Here is a 17997-nt window from a genome sequence, read left to right as displayed (position 1 = left end):
TACGGAGGGCAACCGATTATGTTTTGACCAATTTTTACCAAAAATGTATTTTCGTTATTTACGTTTAGTCTGCAAGTCAAGGAGTATTTATCAACCCTTCCTCTACCTCTGATTGTTCCTAGACAGCAACTTCCTGTTCTTCTTGGCAGGAAAAGCCGATCTGTCAAAGCTGGATATGCAGCACTCGGCAGCCTGCACTTGATATTCGTCCGTATTTTCGGTGAGTATGTTTGCATGCATTCTGCAGTATGAATCATTTTGAGCACGTGCGACACGGGACGAGTTATCATCTACATCTATATGGATACCCTGCAAAACACATTTAAGTGCCTGGCAAAGGGTTCATCGAATCAGCTACACAACTGATAATTAATTGAAACCCTCAGCTGCCGACAGGTGTTGTTGATATACTTCGATGGGGACAGCTGAAAAGTGTGCCGCTACTGGGACTCGAACCCAGGATCTCCTGCTTACAAGGCAGACGCTCAATCCATCTGAGCTATCGAGGGCACAAATGAACAGCACGACTGCAGGAATTTATCCCTCGCACGCTTCCCGTGAGACTCACACCCCGAACCGCCCACAATCCGATTACGTAATGTACTTAATAGGTATTTGTCCATCCACTCATTACTGGCTCACACTAAGGTGACGATTCCCGTAAGATTTCCGGTAGCCTGTGCGCATTCGCACAGACGAAGGTCAATGGCTGGGTGACGTTTAACCATAGATATGAAGATAGTAACTGTTCTAGAAAGAACAGGCGCCACTGACGACCGTACAGCTCTTCTAGAATACATGATAGACCGGCCGATGTGGCCGAGCGGTTGTAGGCACTTCAGTCGGGAGCCACGCGACCGCTACGGTCGCAGGTTCAAATCCTGCCTCGAGCATGGGTGTGTGTGATGTCCTTAATTTAGTTAGGTTTAAGTCGTTCTAAGTTCTAGGAAACTGATGACCTCAGATGTTAAGTCCCAAAGTGCTCAGAGCCATTTGAACCATCAGTCCCTATGTTTACACACTACTTACAGTAACTTATGCTAAGGACAACACACACACAACCATGCCCGAGGGAGGACTCGAACCTCCAACAGGGGGAGCCGCGCGAACCGTGACAAGGCGTTGGACACATGGCGGGTACCCCGCGCGGCTCATGGCAGCCGTGACACTGCTTCAAACAATGGACTGTAGAAACTTTTGTAAAGCACGGATTAAAAAAAAAACTTTCTGTTCCAAGAGTCTAGACAAGTACACCTTTAAAAAATGCAACTACAAAGAAATTGAATTTTCGAACGTTTTGAATGAGAACCTGTCCTTATGGAACACCGTTGATCAAATGTCACAGGGATTATATACTCAGGTTTCACATGTGGATTAACACTTTCTAATCAATATCCGGAATGAGCAGGGCTTAAAACTTTGAAGAGTTAAATTTCAAGGGCCGTTCTCTTGTATGCAAATAGTTTCACAGTAGAAATTTCTCTAGTTTTATTTATTAATTTATTTATTTATTTTTTGCTGTAGGTAAAGAAGGATAGCATTGTGAGGAGGGGGAAGGGGGGGGGGGGGAGGAATCTCGCCTCTCCCACCTTGGAATTCTCAGTACAGAATTTTTATTCATTACGAGATTCTTAGCCACTTGCAGAAGTGATTTCGAGTGATTCTGCAAAACTTTTCCTTTAGCCAATCGTAGCAACTATAGGATTCCGTTCCTGCTGCATGACATGTCTCGGAACTTAAAGTGACCAACTCATTTGCATAAAGAGCTAGCTTATCATCCGCTTCTTTACTTGCGTAGACCGTTCATGGTCTGCAAAGAATTTTTTTCTTTAATCGTTTTTTTATGTCTTTTATAAACTGCAACACTTTCTAAACTTTCTAAACTTAGCGCCGTTGAAGCATGGTCTTTTACTGAATGATCAAAAAGCAATGCTGACAGCTGGAGTCCAAGGTTTTTGTTAATCAAGCCGTTTGTATTCTTGTGGTGATATCTCCGTACAGTCTTTCATTCCCTAACGCATATTTCTTTATATCTAATTGAGAAGTGAAATACCGGTTTTCATAGATGCAGATTTAAAATATTTTAATATAACGCAATAAATATTTCATTAAAATTTTCATCCCCTTATGCTCGAAGTTCCAAAACCAGAAAAACACGTAGTTTTTAAAAATTGTAACATATTAGCCGAATACGAATTGTCAGATATATTTAGCAATCCTTTCATAATGAACCATTTTCTGAAACATCTCACACCCTTTAGGGGTTGGGTTTTCAAAAACAATTAAACACGTATTCTTCTATTTAGAGCCGAGGAGCCAAATTCAAATCTTCATCCATTTAATTCTAAAAATGCTTTCATAGTGAAATATTTCATAAAACATTACATCCCCTATTTCACTCTATTAGTGAGTTAAATTTCCAAAAGCAACGAAACACATTTTTTTTTACATCCAACCGAGATGTCAAATACCTATTTTCATAGATGTAGCTATAAAAATGCTTCAGTAGTTCTTTAATAATGATTTATTTTCAAAAAATCTTCACTAATTATTTTATCCCCCAATGGAAGAATTTCGGAAAATGCTAAAAACCTGTTTCTTTTTTGTATCTGACTGAGACACCAAATGTCAATTTTCGTAGTTTTGTAGTTATAGCTTCAATAGGGACATAGGGACATATTTAAAAAAAAGACTTTCAACCCATGTTTCACCCCCATAGGAGTGAAATTTCGAACAATCTCTTCTTAAATGATGCTTTCAGCGTAAGATTTACACCTTCATCAAATTTCAAGTCCGTATACTTTGCAGGTTGGGCTGGAAGGCTATGGGTCAGTGAAACCTGTGCCCCTATTGCACCTTCTTGGAGGTTGTAGTTCCAAAAACAGTGAAACACGTAGTTTTCTATAACACAATATTCATAGATTTCGCTTTAAAAACTCTTTCGCACTGAAATACTTTCATAAAACATTACATCCTATATTCCACCCTCTTAATCGTTGAATGTATCAAAAACAGGTTTTAATATATTTCATGAAACATTTCATCCTCTGTGATATGGGGTATGGTAGTGACACACCAAAATCACAATAGTAATCCGTTGTAGTTGCTACATATTTTATTACAATCAAAAGCATTATAAAATCACAAGGCCAGATCAGTTGGACAAATAATAAATAAATTTCGTTAAGTGGAACGAGACCCGTAAAACTTGAAATTTGAATATGACTAGGTATATATACTTAGGTAAAGCTTTACTTAAATAGCACAAATGTCCATAAAATTCATAGCAGAACTCTCACTACTTGCAATCAGGGGAGAAACAGATTAAGCGTAAGAATACAGATATTTAACGTTCGGCTTGCCAACTTTCCTAAACAAAACTGTATAAAAATGACTAAAACAATTAAGGGGGTCCTTTAATTTTGACTAAACGGACCTTCAAATTTACTTACTCAGTTGATTAATCAACAATATTCTTAGAATGATTACAACTAGAACATGACTATATGACAATACCCTTAAAATAAGGTTGCTTCAATATTTCGTGTGAATTGGCGATAGACGCGAGCAGACCAAGGATTCAAATCAATACAAGAGATCCACGAGGCAGAGAATGACATGGAAATATACTCAACATGGCAATGCAATTGAACTTTGGATGCTATAGTTCAGCACCGGAAAGATGGAATCACGCAAAAGTGACAACATAACCCAAGATGTAAAGGAGAGGACATGGCCTCAAATATCTCTCTGCCGCCGTGGTGCTCTGCTCCCAGTATGCTAGCGTCGACCGCTGCCAGTTATCTCTAACACAACACACATCAAGAGCAGACAATTTTCTGAGACATAAACTACACAACCCTATCTGGAGAACAGGTGAGCAATACAACTGGACTGAAACCAATGAGCCTCCATGAGTTACTTGGCCAGTGCCAGCCCTTAAACTTTGATTAATAAGATCGCTAAAAATCATACCGAAGTTAAGATGACGAGACTTATCTCCAGGTTCACCATATTAGTGGCAGAGACAATAAATTGGCGACGCTCTTATCCGTATGTTCGCGGCAGAGTCTGGGGAAGGCAAGGGCCACGTGGAGCCGGATCTGGGGGTCAATTTCCTTCTCTCCGAGACACCCGGCTTCTTCTGCGACTTAGCCGGCAAACAGGAGAGGACCCCGGGTGGGGACCGATTCGGCAGCAGTTGGCGGATGGCGAGGTCTTCGGGGGGTGGGGTTGGGGGGGGGTGGTGTCTTGTGTAAAGGGGAAGACAACCGTGGTGAAGGGAAGGTCTGTATTCCACAGGAACGAGTTAGCATGGCACTCAGATATTTCCACGATTCGGCGGTAGGGGATCATTTGGGGTTCTACAAGACCTTGAACAGAGTTCGGGAACACATGTTTTGGCCCAACCTATATGGCGATGGCATGCGATTTGTTGGCAACTGTGTCCAGTGTAAGCGCGGTAAGCCCGATGTTGGGCCGCACAGAGAACTACTACAGTCGGTTAGCGAGCAGTGTCCTCTGGACCGCGACTCAAAGATCGAAACATCGATCGACGGAAACTGGCGCCAGAAACGCACCAGCTCACTCTATTTCATCCCCTTAGGGGTTGAACTTCCAAAAACACGAAAATACGTATTTTCTTATTTGTAACCTTGAAGTCAAATACCAATTTTCGTAGATATAGCCTTAAAAATACTTCCATAGTCCTTCCATAATTTTTTATCTCAAGATAAAATGTTCACCTACTATTTCACCTCATAGAGGTTAAATTCCCAATAATACTGGAACACATATTTCTTTATTTCTGACCTAGAAACCAGATACAAATTTTCGTCTGCCTAGCTTCAAAATTACCTTAATAGCTACATGTTTCAAAAATCCTTTCATTTCCTGTGTATCCCCCTTAGAGGTGGAATTTCGAAATATGCAGTATAAGCGGTATAAGATCAACAACCTTTCCAAATCTCAAGGTTTATTTTCCTTGGCGGTCTGGACTGTGTGAATTTCATAGTAATGGCCTCCACACAAACACACACACACACGCACACACACACACACACACACACACACACACACCACTAACAATGCCACCACCACCTCCTGGGGAAATTTCTGCAGACGCCCTTGTTCCACTGCAGTCATATTTTGCCGACGACCTACATTTAGCAGCGTGGGAGGGATAGTGTCGTGCAACAGACAGTATACTCAGTAGACAACGAACTGTTCGTTGTGAAATCACGGACATAGGAACCGAGACTGACACAGAAGGTGCTGAAGGTGAAGCACACTAGACTCGTGTCTACCACGGCTTCAAATAGTATCGATTTACTATGAACGGAAGTTCCGAAAAGTGAGCAAGTAATTTTACAGTAAATTCAGTACCGATGGTGAGGATATACAACGAAAAACATTTCTATAATATTTCAGAAATAATGAAACATTCCACTCAAGTCGCGCGGCAGAAAACGCAATGGATATGCTTGCACTTAAGACGGAAGGCCCCACGTGCTTACGCAGGCTTACGACAGATCGCAAAATTCGGCAGTAGGCGTAAGCCAACCTCTTGTGCTGCCATCTGTTATTGATGCCAGGCATCAAGGTCTCAGTAGTTCGACCATCCACTGGAGAGTAGTTGCTTTATAAGTACTCCGTCTTCAGGCCACGAGTGACCTACTGGGACAGCACCATCCGACCGCCGTGTCATCATCTGTGGAGGATGTGAACAGGAGGGGCGGAGATCAGCACACTGTTCTCCCGGTCGTTATGATGGTTTTCTTTGACCGGAGCCGCTACTATTGGGTCGAGTAGCTCCTCGATTGGCATCATGAGGCGGCCTGGATGATCACCCATCCAAGTGCCTTCAACGCCCGACAACGCACTTAACTTCGGTGATCTCACGTGAACCGATGCCACCTCCGCGGCAAGTCCGTTGCTGCAGATATTTTAGAGTAGTTGTTACGTTTCATAATTATCTAGTTTACGGGGAAAATGTAAAAAAGGCGATTGTCACCGAAGCTACAACTAATCTGAATTCCTGGTTAGTTATCAAGTGGTCTTATGTGCAAGCCTGATTTTTCCATCCTTTGCGGTGGGAATGATTCAAACCCGTCATGTTCTTCTTATGAGGTGTTCTATTTATTTTGCACACAATGATCGTTTGTAGTTGTGTTGAGTTACCACCTTGATAAATTTTTGGATGGCGCACGTATCATAACTGAGATCTGCGCTTGCGCTTAATGGCTGAAGGTCAATTAGCGTAATGAGTAGTAGCGAATGTTATAGTAACATGTTTGTAAATTATTTCAGGTAAATTACCTTAGTAGTGTAATATTATCAGTATACCAGTACAGTATGTGGGCCAATTACGTTAGTCATGGAATACTATCCGTATAAGACTATGTCACCTTGATGTCCCGGAATTTGCTTCAATTTTGGAATCCACGAAAGAACTGGAAATTTTCCTTTACACAGCTTTCCATATAATTTCTATTACAGTGATTCAGTCTTGTCTGTCACTCGACTTTTCTGACTGTGAAATAAATTCTATCGCTCATGTGCTTATTACCTCTTCGTGTTTCCATTTGCCGATATTGCGCATAAACACATACATATCTCAACGTTGCTATGTACATTGATGGAACGACACACTTTTCTGTGGAGACACTGCAGTTTAGAGATAGAAAAACCGATCAGTTAAAACGACATGGGTATTTTAGTTCTGAATAACCGATGTCTTTCGGTATTTGTTTGCTCTCGGTTATAACAAGTATCTTTTTATATTTTCCTGATAACCACGTAAAAACAGATATACCAATTAGCCAAATTAGTAGTAAAATTTTTAGTTTTCAAATAAACCTTTTTTAAAAAAGACGAGTAATTTTTATTCGTAAGATTTCCATAGCTCTTAAATACTGCGTTATTACAGAAAAAATGGGAAAAGTGATGTATGCCACTTTAATAACACTGCTGATAGAAACGAGCAACAAGTGAATTGGTCCAACATTGCCGAGACAATACTGTGCCTGTTATACAAGCAGTGCGCGAGAATGGACGCAGTTTCTCGCTGTTGTCGAACGTCAGTTGTAACACAGAATGGCACCATCTGGAAGCCTGGAAGTATTTTACGATATGCAGTACGAGTGAAGCACAATGGTCGATTTGGTCGACTTGCGACATCATACAAGGAAAAAAGTTAAAATTTTACAAATCATTCATAGTTCGGGATAAAATTAGAAAGTGCCTGATCTGCTGCCTGTGTCTACGTTATCTGCTTTTAGCCGTTAACAGAGAAATTAAAACGAAAAAGAGAGTTCTCCTGCCGCAGTTTTCACTCTTTATCGCTGGATTATACGTAATGCCCGCATAGTGCTGTGATAACCGATTTAAATATAATTTTTGAGCAGAGTTCTAAAAACTAAAATCAGTAGGATAATACTGGCAGTTTTCTGTGGTATAGAAGTACTCGCTATATTTTGAGAGAAACAGCGAACAGCGGACAAAGTTTTATTGGACTATTTAATTTAAAGAAATTAGAATTATATTAATACCGTCAGTTGCTCACGGGCGTTGATAAATATCAACGTGGACAAGTGAAAATGTGTGCCACGACCGGGACTCGAACCCGGGATCTCTTGCTAAAATGACAGACGCTCTATGCATCTAGGCCACCGAGGGCACAGTGTATGGTTCGACTGCAGGGACTATCTCGCGCACGCCTCCTGCGAGACTCACATTCTTACCTTGAATGTCCATACACTACAGTCGTAGAGTCCCACTCCAACACACTCATTCCTCGTGGAAGACATGTCCATATCCATATAAGTATATGGTTCTGGCAACACCAGCCATGACCTTCTTCTGTGAAGATGCACAAGTATTCCCCGAACTGTTACGGGACTTGGTAAGAATGTGTTCCACGAGTAATGAATGTGTTGGTGTGGGACACTACGAATGTAGTGCGTGGACATGGAAGGTGAGAATGTGAGTCTCGCGGGAAGCGTGCGCGAGATAGTACCTGCAGTCACACTATCGTCTGTGCCCTCGGTGGCTCAGATGGGCAGAGAGCCTGCCATGTAAGCAGGAGATCCCGGGTTCGAGTCCCAGACAGGCACACATTGTCACCTGTCCCCGTTGATATATATCGACACCCGTGAGCAGCTGACGGTATTAATATAATTCTAATTTCGTTCTGGACGGCTGCAGGTCATCATAAATGTATTTGACGTTTTGATTCCATTTATCAAGAAACTGAGAAAGTAAAAATTTTTATCTTTGTTTGATTTCTACGTTTACAAGAGGAAATAATGTAAATAAAATACTGAAAATCGGTTATTACAAGAACTGGTATTGTGACGGGCTTTAACAATTAGGTTAAAGTGAGGCTGGGAAACTGATAAGAGCCGAAAACCAGTTGTTTGAGCGATAACCGACATTCCCACTGCTGTTGTGAGTGGTAAGATTGACGCGCAAGGACATCTAGAACAGTTTCTCAGAAAGGTTACTGCAACTCTGATGTTCTCAAAATGAACGGGCCAGCCATTGGCGTCCGCGAGGGGGAAGGGGAGGGGGAGGGGAGGAGGTGGGGAGGGGAGGATAGGCAAAAGGGCACTTTCACCCGTCGCCCCTAACCATCCTTGGAATCTGGAGTAAAGAGTTTTTATTCGTTACAGTATACTCATACTCTTCCAGATAAGAATTCTCCACAATACTGCTAAACCTTAGCTTTGACCAGTTGTAGCGCTTATAGAGTTAGGGTCTTGTAGCTTGATGCACCTCGTAACTGACCAGCTGATTTGTACACAGAGTGCCAGTTTCAGAATCATGCACTCCAGCCCCGACGCGCCTTCCCCCCTCCCCACCACTGGAAATATTTCTGCAGACTCCAGTCTGCCACTGTGCATATATTTTGATAACATCCTGGTTTTAATAGCATCGAAGGAACAGCATTGTGGAGTAAAGGGTAGACCTAGCACAGACCACACCATTCACAATGAAACGCATCACTTAGTAGATGGTGAAGTACTTTGAAGCTAGCCAGATAGAAACAGAACCTCCTGGCACTGTATCTAACCCAAATTCTAATCTTACACTAATCTCTTGTATGTACCTACCACGCCCTCAAAGAGCCAACGATTTACTATTATCAAAAGTTCCGAAAAATGAGGAAGAAATTGACCCACACTTTTTTCCGTTGTTCATTATTTCGATTACCCCATAAAGGGAATGGACTTGTAGCCACAGGTTACACAAGCGATAAATGGTTTAAAATACATAAAAAGAGATGACAATAGGAAACGATTTTTAAAAACACAATGATGCGGCTTTTACGATTTTTACAGGAAAAAAAAATGGATGACAAAATAAAGGTTTTTCAAAAATATGCTGGTGGACAATATTGGGGATTTTTTATCTTTATAGATGACTAGCGGAAAAGCTTGGTGTTGACCAGGCATTTATTTACAGCTGTGCGTCCACGTCCGTACTATGCAGCGTCTGGCCTTGTCCTGAGTTTTTATGACGTATCTCCTGAAACATGTGTCGTACAATGATATAATTTTGTAGGTGCATTCAGCGTCATATGCGGATACTGTCTGCAAAATTTATTGCGAATATAGTAGCAAAGAAGTAACAAATTTAAATGTCACGAATGCTGTGATCCCCACACACTTGGGTGCAACCAATGTACACAGGATGCTTGGCTCGATCATTATGGCTACCATCACCGCTGGTCGAAATTGGACCAGCTGTGTCGACGTAGTGAAAATATAAATGTGCATAACATGGTAAATGTCCATTCTTTCCAGCCATCAGACCTGATCTACGATCAAAAATATCATGTAAAAGTGGTAGGGGCAACGGCCTTGCCGCAGTGGATACACCGGTTCCCGTCAGATCACTGAAGTTTAGCACTTTCGGGCGTGGTCGGCACTTGGATGGGTGACCATCCGGGCCGCTATGCGCTGTTTCCATTTTTCGGGTTGCACTCAGCCTTGCGATGCCAATTGAGGAACTACTCGACCGAATAGTAGCGGCTCCAGTCAAAGGAAACTACCACAACGAGTGGGAGAGCCAGCTCCTCCTCCACCCTCAGTGAGAATGACGTGGCGGTCGGATGGTCCTGATTGGCCACTTGTGGCCTGAACACGGAGTGCTTTCTTAAAGGAGTGCTCCCTACATAAAACTGACAGTCTTGACTCAGGGACTGTCCACGGTAAATGCTGCATTGGACCTACGAATACTATTAAAATAACGGTTTGAGTTCTCTTTAGTTGTCCAATCATCTGAAGTGAGTCCTTATTGAAGTAAGCTGAAAAATAGATTTTATGTTAATGGCGGATAAATTTTATGTTAATGGCGGCAAATTAACTTTACCCTAATGACACACAAGGTCAATGCCGTTCCATCACGTAAAGTACTCTCAGATCGAAATGTTTTGCATTACCAAATCTCCAATGTAGATCCATCATACCGCAATTATAATTCTCAAAATAATTTGGAGCTACGTTCAATGCATATTTAAATGCATCTTTCAAAACAATACCAGAATTCTCATTAGATCATCATTATCAGTGCCTAGAGTATTCCAATTATTTCGTCTACCAAAAACCGCGTCTCACTATGGCTTTTTCAGTACGCTGTTTTGTTTTCCACTGCTGACAATAGAAACGATCTGGCAGATGTGACATTGTAGATGTCCAGTATGCGTGTCTTAATGCAAATAAACCGTCTGGAACATTTACCCTTGAACCTCCCTAGAATGGGATTTCATGGAACGTTATTACTTTCCTGTGTCCATTTCTATCACACCAGCTGATCGCCACGACTGGGGAGAGTGAGGAGGGGGTGGGGTGAAAGTTGGCAGCACTTTGAGTGGCAGAAACCTCACGTTTCCGTCATTTCTTTTCATAATGACGTAGTGCCAATTCGTCACATTGGACGCTTTTCTCTCGGAAACGTTTACATTCATCGTCTGGATATCAATGTCGCCTTCTGAGGTATGCAGTCGCACCACTCTGTACGAAATAGGTTCTAAGCTGATGCAGTTGACAAGTAACGTCGAAATATATCGTCACCTCGAAATATATCGACACCTCGAAATAAATCCACACCCAGAAATAAATCGCCAACCCGAAATAAATCGCAACCTCGAAATAAATCGACACTATGAAAAAAATCGAAACTTCGAAATAAATCGACACCTCCAAAAGACAGCTACATCGAAATGATTAGATATCCCGAAATATATCGACATCTAGACGCATTTCAGCTTACCATATAGATCGATATCTCGAATCTCACGGACCTCTCGAGATAAATCGAGGTATAGAAATATATCGATATCTTGAAATATATTGGTACCAAGTAATATAAAGATATCTCTAAAAATACAATATCTAGAAATTTATGGATTACTTGAGATATAGAGGTTTCTTGAAATATATCGATATCTCGAAAGGAATCGATATCTGAAGTACACCGATACATGGAATAATATATCGATAGCTCGAAATAAACAGACAACCCGATTTGTTTCGGTATATCAAACTAAATCGATATCTCGACATAAACGGATACTTCGAAATCAATTGATACCTCGAAATAAATGGATGCCTCAATATAGATAGATATCTCGAAATAAATCGACATCTCGATATAATGAGTGCTTCGACATAAGTCGATATATCGAAATGAATCGATAATGGGAAAGAATGGACGTCTTGAAAAAAATCTGTACCCCTAAGAAAACGATTCTCGAAATAAATAGGTATATCGAAATATATCGCTATCTCGATAAATACCGATATCTAGTGGTCGGATATATGTTTCAAGTTGACTTGACATATCAGTATAGTTCGATATACATCAAAATACGTTGGATTTTCAATATACCGATAGATTTCTAGACCTCGGGGAAAAAATCGCCGATCCGACCTCAGTGCAAAAACGCAGACCTAGGGAAAAAACGCCGACCTCGGGGAAAAACGCAGACCTCGAGGGAAAAACGTCGACCTCGGGGTAAAACGCCGACCTCGTGGGAAAACGCCGACCTTCGGAAAACTGCCGACCTCAGGAAAAATCCAGTTCCATTAATTTACACAGACACTAATGTATGTCACTATTAGGTTCTCAAAATACAACCAAATTCCTGGTATTTATCACCTCACACAAAAAGTGGTCGTGACAGAAAAGTCTCGTTCTTTAGAAAGTTTAGAATGAGATGTTCTAAATATTGCAGTTTATCCATTTACAATAATCTACAAGCACTGCACAATGAGAAGAGACTGTCAACCACAGCACTTTGAAATAGTGGACAGCCAGGAAGACAGAGGTTGCATTGCTGTTTCTAATCCTCTGGTGCTTGAGATTTAGAATCCAGGATTGCCTCGAATGAGAACAGCAATAATGGATGTCCTGCACCAGTGTAGAACTTACTCTGGAACTCCACAGAAAATCACAAGGCACAATTATATCACATCATTCTCAGCAAACTACAGAAGCCTCTAATGGACGTAACAACGTTGTCACCTCCTTCACCAGTGAAAGATCTTAGTAGCTATTGAGTCAAGAGTAGGTGGCCAATTAATAATTTGTTGTTCAAAGCTAACTTCAGTGTATATGGGAATACTCAGTGGACATCTTTAACCATCATATTTTACTGTCTAAGATATGTCAACTTCTCAGACTATAAGTATAAGCAGAGCTTGGTCTTTCCCAATCCGAGATTGTTTAGAATGGGTATCAAGGGAATCAGATCCACTGGGCATTTAGAGCAACCTGCTTTAAACAATATGAGCAGGCAGTAGACACAGACACAGAATTTGGAATTTCTCTGTGAAGTGGTTACCTTCATCGTCTGAAAACTTATGTTGTGTGCTGCGCTATGTGGAGGTACTAATAGCAACACAGTAAAACACAGAAGAAGCTTATAAGTTGATGTAATCAGCCAGTAAGAAGCACTAAACTTTAAGTTTTAGTAATCGATTATTGACTTATTATCCGGCTTTGGTGCCTTGACATTACCGACGACCTTAAGATTTTGCATGAAGAGAGGCCTAAAAGCCACGTTACACGAGAGAATGTGATAAGTGTTCATATGTAGTAAAAACCTAAGAAATAAGCCCGTTTTCGTCATTTGCTATCAAATCGACGTATTGCCAGAGCGTTACATTGGCAGCTTTTCTCTCTGAAACGGTTACATTTTTCGTCTGCAAACTTATGTCGCGTGCTAAGGAATGCTGAGACACTAAAAACAACACAGTAGAACATAGAGGAAGCTTCTAGGTTGATGTAATTAGCCCGTAGGAAACAGTACAATTCAGGTTTTAGTTATCGATTAGTTGGGAGCTCCAATGTTAGGCGCGTAATGGGGCCCCTTAGGGATACGGTGGCTAAGGAGGGGAAGAAATCCAGTGTGCACTTCGTGTGCATTCCGGGAGGAGTCATTCCTGATGTGGAAAGGGTCATTCCGGATGCCATGAAGAGCACAGGGTGCAGCCAGCTGCAGGTGGTGGCACATGTCGGCACTAATGACGTGTGTCGCTTTGGATCAGAGGAAATTCTCTCTGGATTCCAGCGGCTATCTGATTTGGTGAAGGCTGCCGGTCTTTCTTACGAGATGAAGGCAGAGCTGACCATCTGCAGCATCGTTGAGAAAACCGACTGCGGACCTTTGGTGCAGAGCCGGATGGAGGGTCTGAATCAGAGGCTCAGACGGTTTTGCAACCTTATTGGCTGCAGATTCATTGACTTGCGCCATAGGCTGGTGGGGTTGCGGGTTCCGCTGAATAGGTCAGGAGTTCACTACACTCAGCTGGCGGCTACACGGGTAGCGGAGGCTGTGTGGCGTGGACTGGGCGGTTTTTTAGGTTAGAAGGCCTCGGGAAAGTGCGGGATGGGCTGCAATGTCAAAGGGTGCTTGGCAATTACAGGACGTGCTTGGATCAAGGAACAGTCGGAATTATATTTATTTATTTTATTTATTTATTTATTTAACCTGGCAAGATTAGGGCCATCAGGCCCTCTCTTACATCTAACCAGGCATTCTACTTATTTTACAGTCATATGTTTCAGTAGGCATGTTAAACTACATCTAATACAAAAAGTGAGATAAACAATTAGAAAGGTACACCTCGAAAAATACATTATTGAAGAGAAAGATTTAAGATAGGAGTGCTGGCAGCAGGGAGTATGAGGGAGACTCATGGTGAAGCGAGGAGAAGAATAGAGAGACATGATGAAACATAATTAAGGAAAATATAAAGGAAAAGGAGACTGCATGTCTAATAGAGATAGATGAAGAGGAAGGCATCTCAGGAGCAAGATAGGAGACACTAGCTTTGCTATTTGACAGATGAGAGGATTTGCCTTGCACATTAATTTTGTGGAGAATTTTATGCGGATGATAGTAGGAAATGCTTCAACTTCTTCTTAAAAGCAACAGGAGAATGAATTTTCCTCAAGGTAAGGGGCAGTTTGTTCCAGAGGCGGACAGCGGCAACTGAGAAGGAGTTTGCAAAAGTTTTTGTTTTGTGAGTGGGCACAGTTAGGATACCAGATAAGAGTGACCTCGTGTTTCGATTATGATGGTATGACAGGATTTTAATCTCTGAAGCTAGGTACTGGGGTGCTTGCGCGATGAGGAGTCGGTGAAGTAGACATAGAGTGTGGTAGTCACGCAGTTTGTCCGGCCGCAGCCACCCTAGCTCGGAGTATGAAGCACTAACATGATCATATCGGCGAATGTTGCAGGTGTAACGCACACAGGCATTCATGGTTAGCTCTAGCCGTCTTTTGTTTTCACTACTCATGCCTTGTTGAATCACATCACAATAGTGGAGGTTCGGTAGAACGAGTGCTTGCACGAGCTGGCGTTTCAAGTCCTGTGGGAATATGTTCCGAAACTTTTTGAGAGCATAGAGACAAGCAGACGTTTTTCGGCACACTGCGACTGTATTCTCCGCCCAGTTGAGATGCTCGTCCAAAGTTACACCCAAGTTCTTCACTGTTTTCTGATATGGTATTGGAGTACCTTCGAGCAGAATAGGAGGTAGCCGTTCGCGGAAATCTGAACTTATTAATTTCTGATGGGCTATTAAGATTACTTGCGTCTTTTTTGCATTTAATTTAAGCCCCAGGTTTTTCGCCCATGTCACTACTGAAGACAGATCATCATTCATCAGAGCGATTGCAGTGTTTACGTCTTCAGGTCTGACGCTGAGATAGAGCTGGAGGTCGTCGGCATAGAAATGATGTTTACAGGAGGACAAAACCGACGAAATATCGTTGACATATAAAGAAAACAAAAGTGGTCCTAAGACTGATCCTTGTGGCACTCCCGAAGAAACATGTTTCCAGGAAGATTTTTCATTTGCGCAGACAACACATTGCTGTCTGTCTTTTAAGTAGCTTTCAAACCATCTCATTGCACTATCAGAGAAATTAAGCTGTTGCATTTTTCTGAGTAATATGTCAAAGTTAACAGTGTCAAAAGCTTTGCTGAAGTCCAGTAGCGTCAATATTGTTGCCTTTCGATTGTCGATGGCATATTTCAGGTCATCAGTTACTTTAATTAGAGCAGTGTTTGTGCTGTGATGTTTACGGAAACCAGATTGAAATTTGTCATATAGACTGAATTCATGCAAGTGTTCAGTGATTTGGTCATGAACAATATATTCCAGTGCTTTGGAAACAGCAGGCAGTATGCTAATTGGTCGGTAATCACTAGGCAGTTGCGGGTTTTCGACCTTAGGGATGGGTCGAATTATGCTTCTTTTCCATGCAGTGGGGTATATTCCGTTCACGAGGGAAAAATTAAATATGTCAGTTAAGACAGGTACTAATATATCGGCAACATTCTTAATCATGGTTATACCGATACTGTCGTTGCCTATTGCATCAGAAGAGATTCTCATTATTGCTTTTCTTGCCGTATTTGTTGTTACATGTTTTAGATGAAAGGTATCGTTGTTAGTTATCCTGTTTGGGGATTCTTGTGGACGGAAATCATCAGCCGTGCTGGTATTCAGAGGTGCAGAGAAGAATTCATTTAATTCGTTAGCGGACACATGAAAAGTAGTTTCCGATTTTGCCTTTCCGACCCCCAAGCTACGGAGATTCTTCCATAGAGTCGTGGGTGTCAAATCGCTGCATACGAGGGAGCGAGCGTGCCTGATTTTGGCATTGCGAATGCATTGTTTCACTCTGTTCCGTAGCTTTCTATATTCTTCAAAACGTTCGGGTTTCGGATCTGCCTTGAAACGCCTGTGGGCAGCATCCCTATTAGTCATCATTTGACGTAATTCAGCTGTCAGCCATGGAGCAGGAGATTTTCTTACACGGACTGTGCGCACAGGTGCATGTTTGTCATAGAGGGCAGTGAGTTTATCACCAAGTTCATTAATTTTGCCGTCGATTGTAGGTTCTCTGATTATTTGATGCCATGAGATTTCTGAGCAATCGGCTGTTAGAGCGTCAAGGTCAATACGTTTCATGTTCCTACAAGTTATGTAACGCGATTTGATCCTTGGGGGCTGCACAGAGTAGGCCAGGAATATTACATCATGTGCTGAGAGGCCAGGGGCCGATGATTGACCAACATCTCTTACTTTGTCAGTCTGTTTCGTTGCGATCACGTCTATAAGAGTATGACTGTGCGCCGTATGGTGTGTAGGTTGTAATGGAAGAATGTTCATGCTATTGCAACTAAACAATCTTCTTAGGTTTATTGCGGAGGGAGTGTCTCTTAGCAGGTCTATGTTCAAGTCACCCATTACGATGACATGTTCGTATTGACACTGAAGTGAATGTAATTCCGACTGGAAGGAACTCATTGAGCTTATTTTTGGCGGCTTGTACACGACGCCAGTCAAGAATTTCCGACTTTGTATATTTATTTCAATGAACATGAATTCAGCCTCTTTTTCTTCAGCAGGATTTGACGTACATAAGACTTTCGCTTTGAGATCTGTTCGTATATATGCGCCGACCCCGCCACCTCGCTTTTTTGATCTGTCTGCCCTAAGAAATGTGTACCCTGGGAGATGAATAGATGCAGAGGATATGTGTGGTTTCAACCACGTTTCGGATAAGAGGATTACGTGGTAGTTTAGTTGGTGGAAGAGGAGGCTAAGTTCTTCGTAATGCGCAGGTAAAGACTGAATGTTGCAGTGAGCTGCTAAAAGCTCGGACGCGTTCCGCTGAGCAGCCTGGAGTAGGGTGGCAGACTGGTTTGTCCCTTTGTTAGGCACTACCTGCCGCGAGGGGCACTGACCGGTGTTTCCGCCAAGTGACATATTCCAGGGGTGTCCGAGATTTTGCGCGCCCTGTTTGTGACTCCGCGAGAGCCGAAAGAAAAGCGACAGCAAGAGATTTCCTGAGGTTGCGGGAGTATAGAAAATGGATTAGTGGTATTCGGTGCAGGGAGAATATGACCAAAATGGTGACAGCTGTGTGTCACTGAGTATCCTATGTCGTAAGAGGAAAAGTGTAATTAGAGTATTTGAAACAGCTTAGGGTGGAAATAAGGGAAAGAGGAGTGATTTAAGAGGCCGATGCTGCCAGCAGAGAGAAGAAAGCTTAATATTTAATAGAGTATCGTAGGAAGCTAGAATTAAATTGAAATTTGCTAAAGTGATACTGATAGTAATTTTTGTTATGCACAATTTAAACCGAAGAGATGGTTGACTAATGAACTAAAGGAGAGACAAATAATTGCAATAGAACTATTACAGAATGGAAGAGAATAAACTGAGAAAATGAAAAAAGTATTAGCAGTAACTAAAACTAAGCAATGGCTACAGCTAAAGACACAAAAATAGTAAAAAGTTAATACAGTTACAAAAACAATTAGTTGAAGGTACAAATAATTGAAAAGTTAATAAGTTACAAAAACAATTAGTTGAAGGTACAAATAATTAAAAAGTTAATACAATTACAAGACTATATCTGAGTATAGGACTGTTAAAATTTGAAAATGGTGTTAAGTTTGACTTTTGG

General features: G+C 41.7%; 1 non-coding gene across 1 annotated transcript; it reads right to left on the bottom strand.

Annotated features, from left to right (window-relative positions):
* Nucleotides 1-435: 435 nt before the first annotated feature.
* Trnat-ugu (transfer RNA threonine (anticodon UGU)) lies at nt 436-510 on the bottom strand. The gene has a single exon. It is a non-coding gene; the product is annotated as a tRNA-Thr (tRNA).
* Between the last annotated feature and the right edge of the window lie 17487 nt (nt 511-17997).

The sequence above is a fragment of the Schistocerca gregaria genome, unplaced genomic scaffold, assembly GCF_023897955.1.
Source record: "Schistocerca gregaria isolate iqSchGreg1 unplaced genomic scaffold, iqSchGreg1.2 ptg000418l, whole genome shotgun sequence".
Classification (NCBI taxonomy): Eukaryota; Metazoa; Arthropoda; class Insecta; order Orthoptera; family Acrididae; genus Schistocerca; species Schistocerca gregaria.
This window is presented reverse-complemented; position numbering and strand designations above follow the sequence as displayed.